Source organism: Symphalangus syndactylus, chromosome 12, assembly GCF_028878055.3.
Source record: "Symphalangus syndactylus isolate Jambi chromosome 12, NHGRI_mSymSyn1-v2.1_pri, whole genome shotgun sequence".
Classification (NCBI taxonomy): Eukaryota; Metazoa; Chordata; class Mammalia; order Primates; family Hylobatidae; genus Symphalangus; species Symphalangus syndactylus.
In genome coordinates, this window is record NC_072441.2 from 68,225,349 (window position 1) to 68,235,158 (window position 9,810).

The following is a 9,810-nucleotide window of genomic DNA, read 5'->3' on the forward strand; positions in this document are numbered from 1 at the left end:
AATAAATGCACCATCTGCTAGGAATTTAAAATATTTGGTCTTATTGATGTTTGGGATGAGATTTGACATATTTGGCAAATGTTACTTTAATGTTTATTATGTTTTTCACCATACTTAGGATCATGAGTATTAAATAAAGAATGTTTAAAAAGTTAATTCTTTACTGCTCCTTTGCTAGAGGAATAAAATGGGGAATTTGTTATTTCTCATGGAAGGCAGATTATGTCACCTGAATGCATCAAGCCCACCCCTGACTCCTATGGCTTTAATGTGGCAGAAATCAAGGATAAAACACCAAAAGTCAGGAACCCATGGGGGCAGACAGCTGGGAGTAGGGGGACAGCCCTGGAGTAGTGGTTGTGGCAGTGCACATGGACACAGCTGCAGCAGCTGTGGGGCTGACAAGAAACTACTGAAGTTCCTGGTGAAGCAATGTGGAATTTGATAAGAACATATAGATGGAAGGAAAAAAACCTATGGTGACTGTGAAGGCCCTGATGCCATGTATGTCAAATCGATGTCATCTAATAGTCACAAAGTTATTGTAAAAACAGAATATGCAGTGACATCAATAACAATAAAGGCTATGTTGAGTGGCCCAGGTCAGCTTGCTGAAAATGAAATCAGTGAGGTCAGTTTTAGAGAAATCTCTTCACATGTGCTATCAAAAGTATGCATGTAAGCTGCATGCTGTGGCTCAAGTCTATAATCACAGCAGTCTGGGAGACCTAGGTGGGAGGATTGCTGGAGCCCAGGAGTTCAAGACCAGCCTGGGCCACAGAATGAGACCCCGTCTCTCCAAAAAAAAAATTAAAAATTAGCTGGGCGCAGTGGCATACACCTGTAGTCCCAGCTACTTAGGAGGCTGAGGTGGAAGTATCCCTTGAGCCCAGGAATTCAAGGTTGCAGTGAGCTATGATCACAACACTGCACTCTAGAGTGGGTAACAGAGCAAGACTTTGTCTTTAAAAAAAAAAGTATGCATATATTTTACATACAAGGTTCACTACACTAACAGCTCCACAGAGATTCTGAAATTCCCAACTACACCTCAAATTGCACCAGAATTGCTGATGACTGTGAACTTCCTAGATTGTTAAATAAATTATAGTAATTTTTTAAAATACCAAAGTTTAACCTTTGAACAATGCAACAATTCAAAAAGCTGGCAACCGGCAAATATAAACTCTCTACTTTAAAATGCTGTTTTTAATTATGAAACCAAGAATGTAAAATGATGTAACATAAAGTTTCTTTATCTTCATATCTGCTTTCTGAAGTGACAATAACTATAAAGTGAGAAGGGCATCAATCGGTAACAGAACAGGCAAGGGAAATAGAGGGTGAGTAACTTGTTACATTGACCAAGAATCTAATAATCTTGTTCACAAAGGTGAAATCAAAAGTAGGAACTTAAGTTTCCTGGTGAGTTGGATACCATTCCATCTTCATTGGTGATAATGAATCAGTACTCTGGGCAATCAATGATCTCACTAGGTGGGCAGACTCAGAAGGAGGAGTCTTAGTTCCTTTCTAAGGGAGCCTCCCTACAAGGATCTACACTACACAAGTGATTAAAAAGCAATTCATTGGCTTGTGGCCACCTGCTGGCACCATCAATCCAGCTGACTCTGACAGCTGGAGAATTGAGTTAGTTGTTGTTTATCCCCATCTTTATTGGTGCCTCCCTGGGATGTCTGTACCCCAACCCCACAGTTTTCTACCTGGGCCTGATGTTTCTCTTTAGACATTTCTAGCAGACCATTTTCTCAGTTTCTCCTATGTGGCTTAGCAATTCTCTCTCATGTCCTTTTTGTTTCATAGTTCTTTTCATTAATTTACTCAAAATGCATTGAATGGCAGGTGTGTTCAAGGCCCTGTGCTAGAGGAGTTATACAGTGGAAATGCAATTGGTTAAGAGACAGATATCATTAAATAGTTCTCAAAAAAGTAGTGAGTGCTAATCTAGGAGGACAGGTACCTGGACAGCGTTGGCCAACGCAGCTTTCTCCCTTGTCACTTACAGAATGCAATGTCCTGGGATAAGGAGGAACTGTCCAGAACAACCCAAACTATGCCCTTGTTCCTACTAGAACAGGATGTTCTGCAATCCTTGTGTTCTGCAATCCTTGTGTGAGCCCAGAAATGCTCAGGGTATAAAACCCACGGCAGAGCGATTGCAGGGTCTCTCAGCTGCAGAGTGACATGGAACATGGGCAGACAAGACTCCATCTGCCCTGGAAAGTTGTATTGAGCCTTGCTGGACCAAATCCTTGGTTTCTTTTTTTTTCTTTTTCTTCCTTTTTTTTTCTGTTTATCTGTCAGTAACAAATCTTCTTTGACTAATTTGTTGATCATGGATTCTGTCTCACTGGACTAGGCCTACAAACCTTTGCAGTAATAAATGTCCCAAGTGGTAGAATGAAGGGTCAGAGGAAAGAACTATTCCATTATGCCCTTCTTTCAGTGACCACTGTTTTCCAGCTTCCTTCATGAGCTCCTTTTCCTTTCTGTAAGTACTCACTTTCCACCCTCTTTTCTACTTACTCACTAGGTAATGCATCTATTCATTTGGCTTTAACACCTAATTCCCAACCCTGACCATTCTCCTTAACTTCCACCCATATTTTCAACTATCTGTTAGATGTTACTACTGAAAGTTTCTAGGTCTTCTCTTATGCAGTGTGACTAAAACCAAAGTTATTTTTCTGGAACTTACTGATCCTCCTGTATTCCCAGACTCCAACAATGGCTACAAGCTAGAAACCTTAAGTAGTTTTGATGCATCCTATGCCTGGACTCCTAAACCTAATGCTTTGCCAAGTGTGGGTGTTTTTACCTTGGTTTTAAACTTTTTTTTAAAACAATACCTTGGTTTTACCCCTTAAATTCTTCATCTTATCCCCTTACTGAATCACCTGGTTGTTCTTTTTCAGAACTATTATACCAACCTGTTAACTGTACTCCCAAACTCCATCTCTTTCTTCACAAACTATCCTCCACTGATACTAGATTGATCACTTTAATATATAAAGTGATCATGTCACTTCCCTGTTTCAGAACCTTATTACTGCACAGAGTAAAGCCCAGATTTTTTAGCATGCCAGAGAAGACTTTCACAATCTGATCTAAGTGGTGATACTTAAATACCCACCCCCACCCCCAACACACACACATACACACATACATGTTAACTCTTCCAAAAACGTCCTAGCTTCTTAGGGAGAAAAACTTAAAGATTTGAAAATGAAGAAAAGTGATCCCTAGCGGTGTCTTCCATGAAATGCTGGCCTTGTCTAGTAGGGCCTTCAGGGATGATCTGATTCTATAGGATTGTATGCCTTTGATAAACTAGGCTGTCTTACAGTTCTGTAGAAGTAGAGATGAAATTGTAGAAAATTGATAGTAATAAAAATATCTCTTCCCAAATGTTCACTCTCTGTGTCTGAGCTAGGACTTCTGTCTTCTCCTGCCCCTGGGACATAGGCATGCCTGGTTCTCTGGCCTTCATACTCAGACCAGGGCTTACACTATTTGCTTCCATAATTCTTAGGCTTTGGGGTTCAGAATAAATTACACTGCCAGCTTTCCTGGTCTTCCAGCTTATAGACAACAGACTGTGGGACTTCTCAGGTCCATACTCACCCCTTAAATCTTCTGCTAAAGTCTTCTATTTGTCAAACCCAACCAGAAGCCAGAGGCCAAGAGACCCCCAGTAGTGTGCTATGGAATGACATGCGGCCTGATGTGCCATGAGGGGAAAAGCCAGCTGGTAAAGGCCACCCATGGAGATAAGCAGAGGAAAGCCGACAGAACCTGGGCCCCGATGACATCATCTGGCTGCTGCTTCATCGCATCATCCCAGAACCATGTTCTACAGCCTTCTTGTCAGTCCCAGTGCAAAAGATGTCTACATATATAAATATGTAACATATATACAGATGTTTACATATATATGTAATGTATATGTTACACACATGTGAGTGTGTGTATTTCACCACATCACATGGTGAAAGCAGGAGCAAGTGAGAGAGAGTTGCGGGGGGAAAGTGCCGCATACTTTTAAATGACCAGATCTCATAAGAACTCCTTATTGCAAAGACAGCATCAAGCCATGAGGGATCCACCCCTCATATATATATATATATATATATATATATATATATATATATATTTATATATAGACCACCAGTGCCATACTCACCTTCCAGGGGCCTGGGAATTGATCTGCTCCACCTGATGCAGCTAGCACCAGTGTCCACACACATTATCCATGGGCCTAGGGACTGGCTCACCCCATTCACCACTGCCAGCACCTGTAGACACTGAAAACAGGAGCCTGAAAGCAAGCCTTTTCTGTCCATTGCTGCCACCACTGGTGCCTGAGGATCAGCCCACCTAATATTCTCATGCCCAGAAAAGCTCCATCATAACCTTCACTAACGACTGCAGTGTAAGCCACTGAGGAACACACAAATTTCACTAATGCTAATTATCACTAAAGAAATCACATGGAAATTATATTACTGCACATGCCCAGAATCAAAACTGAAGCACCCTGCCTGACCAACACTATAGATAAATCTATAAGTAAAAAATCTTCCCTATGAAAGCCAATTTATAAAATTGGAAGAAATGACTGTTACACCAGATGCACAGATATCAGTGTAAAGACACAAGAAATGTTAAAAACTAAGAAAGCATGATACATCCAAAGGAACACAATAATTCTCCAGTAACAGATCTCAAGAGAAAGTTATGAAATGCCTGAAAAACAATACAAAATAATAATATTGAAAAAACTCAATGAGATACAAGAGAACACAGATAAATAATACAAAGAAATCCAGAAAATAATTCATGATCTGAATGAGAAATTCAAAAAAAATATAGATATTATTGAAAAGAAACAAACATCAATCCTAAAACAGAAGAAATCAATGAATGAAATAAAAAAATACAATTGAGAGCACGAACAACAGACTAAATCAAACAGAAGAAAGAATTTTTGAACTCAAAGACAGTTGTTGTGAAGTAATCTAGTCAGACCCCCTCCCAAAAAAAAAACAAGAAAGAAAGAAAGAAAAGAAGAAGAGGAAATAGTAAAAAAGAAAAAAAAAGGACTGAAAAGGCTGCATGACATATGGGACACCATAAAGTGACCATATATTCAAATTCTGTGAGTTCCAGGAGAAGATATAGGCAAAGACATTGAAAACTTATTTAACAAAATAATAGCTGAAAATTTACTGATATCATTTGGATGACTGTCCCCTCCAAATCTCATGTTGAAATGTAATTCTCAGTGTCGGAGGTGGGGCCTAGGAGGTGTTTGCCTCATGGCTTGGTGTTGTCTTTGCAATAGTGAGTTCCCACAAGACCTGGTCATTTAAAATGTGTGGCACCTTCCCCCCAGCTCTCCCTCTCCTGCTTCTGCTTTCGCCTGTGACATGCCTGCTCTCCCTTTGCATTCAGCCATGATCGTAAACTTCCTGAGATCTCCCTAGAAGCCAAGCAGACTCCAGCACCATGCTTCTTGCAATCCCTGCAGAACTGTGAGCCAATTAAAACTCTTCACTTTATTACCCAGTCTCAGGTATTTCTTTTTTATTTTTATTTTTTGAGTCAGGGTCTCACTCTGTCACCCAGGCTGGAGTGCAGTGGCACAGTCTCAGCTTACTGCAACCTCCACCTCCTGGGTTCAAGCAATTCTCATGCCTCAGCCTCTCGAGTAGCTGGGACTGCAGGAGTGCACCACTACACCAAGCTAATTTTGGTATTTTATAATTCAGTTGCCTGGCTGGTCTTGAACTCCTGAGCTCAGGCAATCCACCCGTTGTGGACTCTCAAAGCGCTGGGATTACAGGTGGGAGCCACTGTTCCCGGCCTCAGGTATTTCTTTACAGAAATGCAAGGACAGCCTAACACAATTAGTGAGTTCTCGTTCCGAGTTCACACAAGATCTGATTGTTTAAAAGAGTGTGGCATCTCCCCCTCTCTCTCTTGCTCTTGTTTTTGTCATGTGACATGCTGGTTCCCTTTCTACTTTCAGCCATGATTGTAAGCTTCCTGAGGGCCTCATCAGAAGTAAATGCTGGCACTATGCTTTCTGTACTGTCTGCAGAACTGTGAGCCAATTAAATCTCTTTTCGTTATAAATTATCCAGTCTCAGGTATTCCTTTATAGTAACAAAAGAATGGACTAACACTGTTTCCAAGTCCTGCAAGACATGTAGACATTCAGATATAGGAAGCTCAAAGATCACAAAATAGATTCAACCCAGAAATGTCTTTTCAAGGCACATTATAGTCAAACTGTCAAAAGTCCAAGAGAAAAAAATAATTCAAAAGTCAGAAAGAGAACAGCATCAAGTCACATATAACAGAATCTCCATCAGGCTAACATCAGATTTCTCAACAGAAACTTTACAGGCTAGGAAAAAATGTTATGCTATATTAAAAGAGCTAATTTAGCCTTTCCCAGACAAGTAAAAACTGGGAAATTATCATCACTAGACTGATTCTACAAGAAATGCTTAAGGAGTCCTACATCTAAAAGTGAAAGGATGATATCTACCATCATGAAAACACATGAAAGTATAAATCTCACTGGTACAGTAGATGTACAAATGAGAAACAGAAAGGAGCCAAACAGTACCCTTACAGTAAACCACCAGACTGCAATAGTAAGCAATAAGAGACAAAGAAAGGAATAAAGGATATACAAAACAACCCCCCAAAAATGACAGGAATAAGTCCTCACCTGTCAATGACAATTTTGAACATGAACAGATTAAATTCCCCACTTAAAATGTGTAGACTGGCTGAATAGATTAAAAACAAACCCAATTATATGCTACCTACAAGAAACTCACTTCACCTGTAAAGACACATATAAACTAAAAGTGAAGAAATGGAAAAAGATTTTCACACAAATGGAAATTCAAAATGAGCAGAAGGGGCTATACTCCCATCAAATAAAATAGACTTTAAGTAAAAAACTGTAAAAAGAGACAAAAAGGTCATTATTTAATGACAAAGGGATCAATTCAGCAAGAGGATATAATAATTCTAAATATATATATATTTATGTATATTTTTGTACATTTTGTACCTGTATATTCTTGTAAATTTATGTACATATAAATATATGTGTATTTTATACATATATATGTGTATCTCCAAACTTGGAGCACCCAGATATATAAAGAAGCAAATACTATTAAGTCTAAAGGGAGATAGACTACCATACAATAGTATTTGGGGACTTCAACACCCCACTCTCGGCATTGTACAGATCACCTAGATAGAAAATCAACAAAAACACTGCACATAAACTGTACTTTAGAAAAATGGACCCAACAGACATTTACAGAACATTTTAGAAAACAAATGCAGAATGTACATTCTTCTCAGCAACACATGGAACATTCTTCAGTATAGACCATATGTTAGGCCATAAAACCAGTTGCAACAAATTTTTTAAACTTGAAATTATACCAAGTATCTTATTTGGCCACAGTGAAATAAAACCAGAAATAAATAACAAGAGGAACTTGGAAAACTGTACAAGTACATGGAAATGAAAGAACATGCTCCCAAATGACTGTGGAGTCAATGAAGAAATTAAGAAGTAAATCAAAAATATTCTTGAAACAAATGAAAACGAAAATACAACATACCAAAACCTATGGGATACAGTAAAAGCAGTGCCTAGAGACGTGTTTATAGCAGTAAATGTCCACATCAAAAGAGTAGAACAATTTCAAATAAACAACCTAACAATGCACCTCAAAGATCTAGAAAAGCAAGAACAAATCAAACTCAAAATTGGTAAAAGGAAAGAAATAATAAAGATCAGAGCAGAACTAAATGAAATAGATACTAAAAAAAAAAAAAAAGATACAAAGGACGGCGCATCACGGTGCGGTGGCGAGCAGGAGCTTTCTCCCTTGCTAGGCGAGAGGTTCCTATGGCGCCTGGTCGCCGCCGCCGCTACCGCCACCGCCACCGCCACCGCCACCGCCGCTGGGCTGGGTGTTGTCTCTGTGGAGAGGAGGAGGTGGAGCGCGAGCTCAGCGACACAAGTGCATAAATAAAGGAGAAAATATTTTATGGAACAAATCTTCAATCAAGTATAACATTCTAATGCTTGGCATCGAGACCCCCTTGTGCCCTCACTACCCCAGCAGCAACTGTAGCTCATAGCCCTAGAATTTGTGAAGTTTGGGCTTGCAACTTGGATGAAGAGATGAAGAAAATTCGTCAAGTTATCCGAAAATATCATTACGTTGCTATGGACACCGAGTTTCCAGGCGTGATTGCAAGACCTATTAGAGAATTCAGGAGCAATCCTATCAGTATCAACTATTGCGGTGTAATGTAGACTTGTTAAAGATAATTCAGCTAGGATTGACATTTATGAATGAGCAAGGTGAATACCCTCCAGGAACTTCAACTTCGCAGCTTAATTTTAAATTTAATTTGACTGAGGACATGCCTGCCCAGCACTCTATAGAGCTACTAACAACATCTGATTTCCAGTATAAAAAACATGAGGAGGAAGGAATTGAGACCCAGTACTTTGCTGAACTTATGACTTCGGGAGTGCTCCTCTGTGAAGGGGTCAAATGGTTGTCGTTTCATAACAGTTATGACTTTGGCCATTTAATTAAAATCCTGACCAACTCTAACTTGCCTGAAGAAGAACTTGACTTCTTTGAGATCCTTCTACTGTTTTTTCCTGTCATTTATGCTGTGAAGTAGCTCATGAAGAGCTGCAAAGGTGGTGGCAGAATAGGTAGAGCTGGAACGGATAGCACCACAGCATCAGGCAGGATCTGATTCATCTCTCACAGGAATGGCCTTTTCCGAAATGAGAGAAATGTTCTTTCAAGATCATATTGATGATGCCAAATACTGTGGTCATTTGCATGGTCTTGCTTCTGGTTCCTCCTGTGTGCAGAATGGCACAGGCAATGTATATGAAGAGAAAGCCAACAAGCAGTCATGACACGAAATAGTCCTTTTATTTTTATTTTATTTTGAGCTACACACATGCTTGTATATAGATTTTATCTCTGGTTGAATCCCTTGAACAACAGACAGTACCTCCCCCCCATCTTTCATGGCCCATTTTATTGTCTGCCTTTCAGTACTAAGTATGACCATTCCTATCTCAGATCTTAATAAAAAGAAACACAGTCAGGTTAAATTTGGCCTTAATTTAATATAATTTAATGGGGAAAGAGACATCCTATTGAATATTTTGATAAACTTTACTCGAATTTGGTTTATTTTTCTCTTTTCCTAAGTTAACTAGCACTGACTGTAATTTATTTCCCTGTCTCATATCTCTCCCTTCCATCCTGCAGGCGTTTTAGCTATTTGAGATTGTGAACCATCAATTTTGCACTTTAGAGAGTGATTCTGACTCAAAACCTCTGTTTTATCAGAAATTTTTTCTTTATCTTAGCTGGAAAAATGAGCATCTGCCAACTTTACACCGTATTTACTTGTTTTTGACCCACAGAATATAGCACATTCATTGTGCAAACTGTCAATTCAGCAAAACCAAAAGAAAGACAAGAAACTACTGAGGAGCTTAGTAACTGCTGTTTCTGTACGTAGCGTTTAATCTTCCAAGCGCTTCTAGTGTCTGTCAGTTTCTAATTGGCATGTAGGCTGTTCTGTGACTGAAGAATTTTAAAACTAGCTTTACACCGTTCAGGAAAAATCCTTTGTGATTGGATGTTTAGTATCTGCCAGGAAACTGGTACTCAGGGTGTTGAAGCTACAGTTATTTTATGA

At 39.3% G+C, this 9,810-nt stretch overlaps 2 pseudogenes; both read left to right on the forward strand.

Moving 5' to 3' along the window:
- The first annotated feature begins 460 nt into the window (after positions 1-460).
- Positions 461-1,100, forward strand: LOC134734661 (elongin-C-like; annotated as a pseudogene).
- Positions 1,101-8,119: 7,019 nt separating this feature from the next.
- Positions 8,120-9,013, forward strand: LOC134734662 (CCR4-NOT transcription complex subunit 7-like; annotated as a pseudogene).
- The last annotated feature ends 797 nt before the right edge of the window (positions 9,014-9,810 follow it).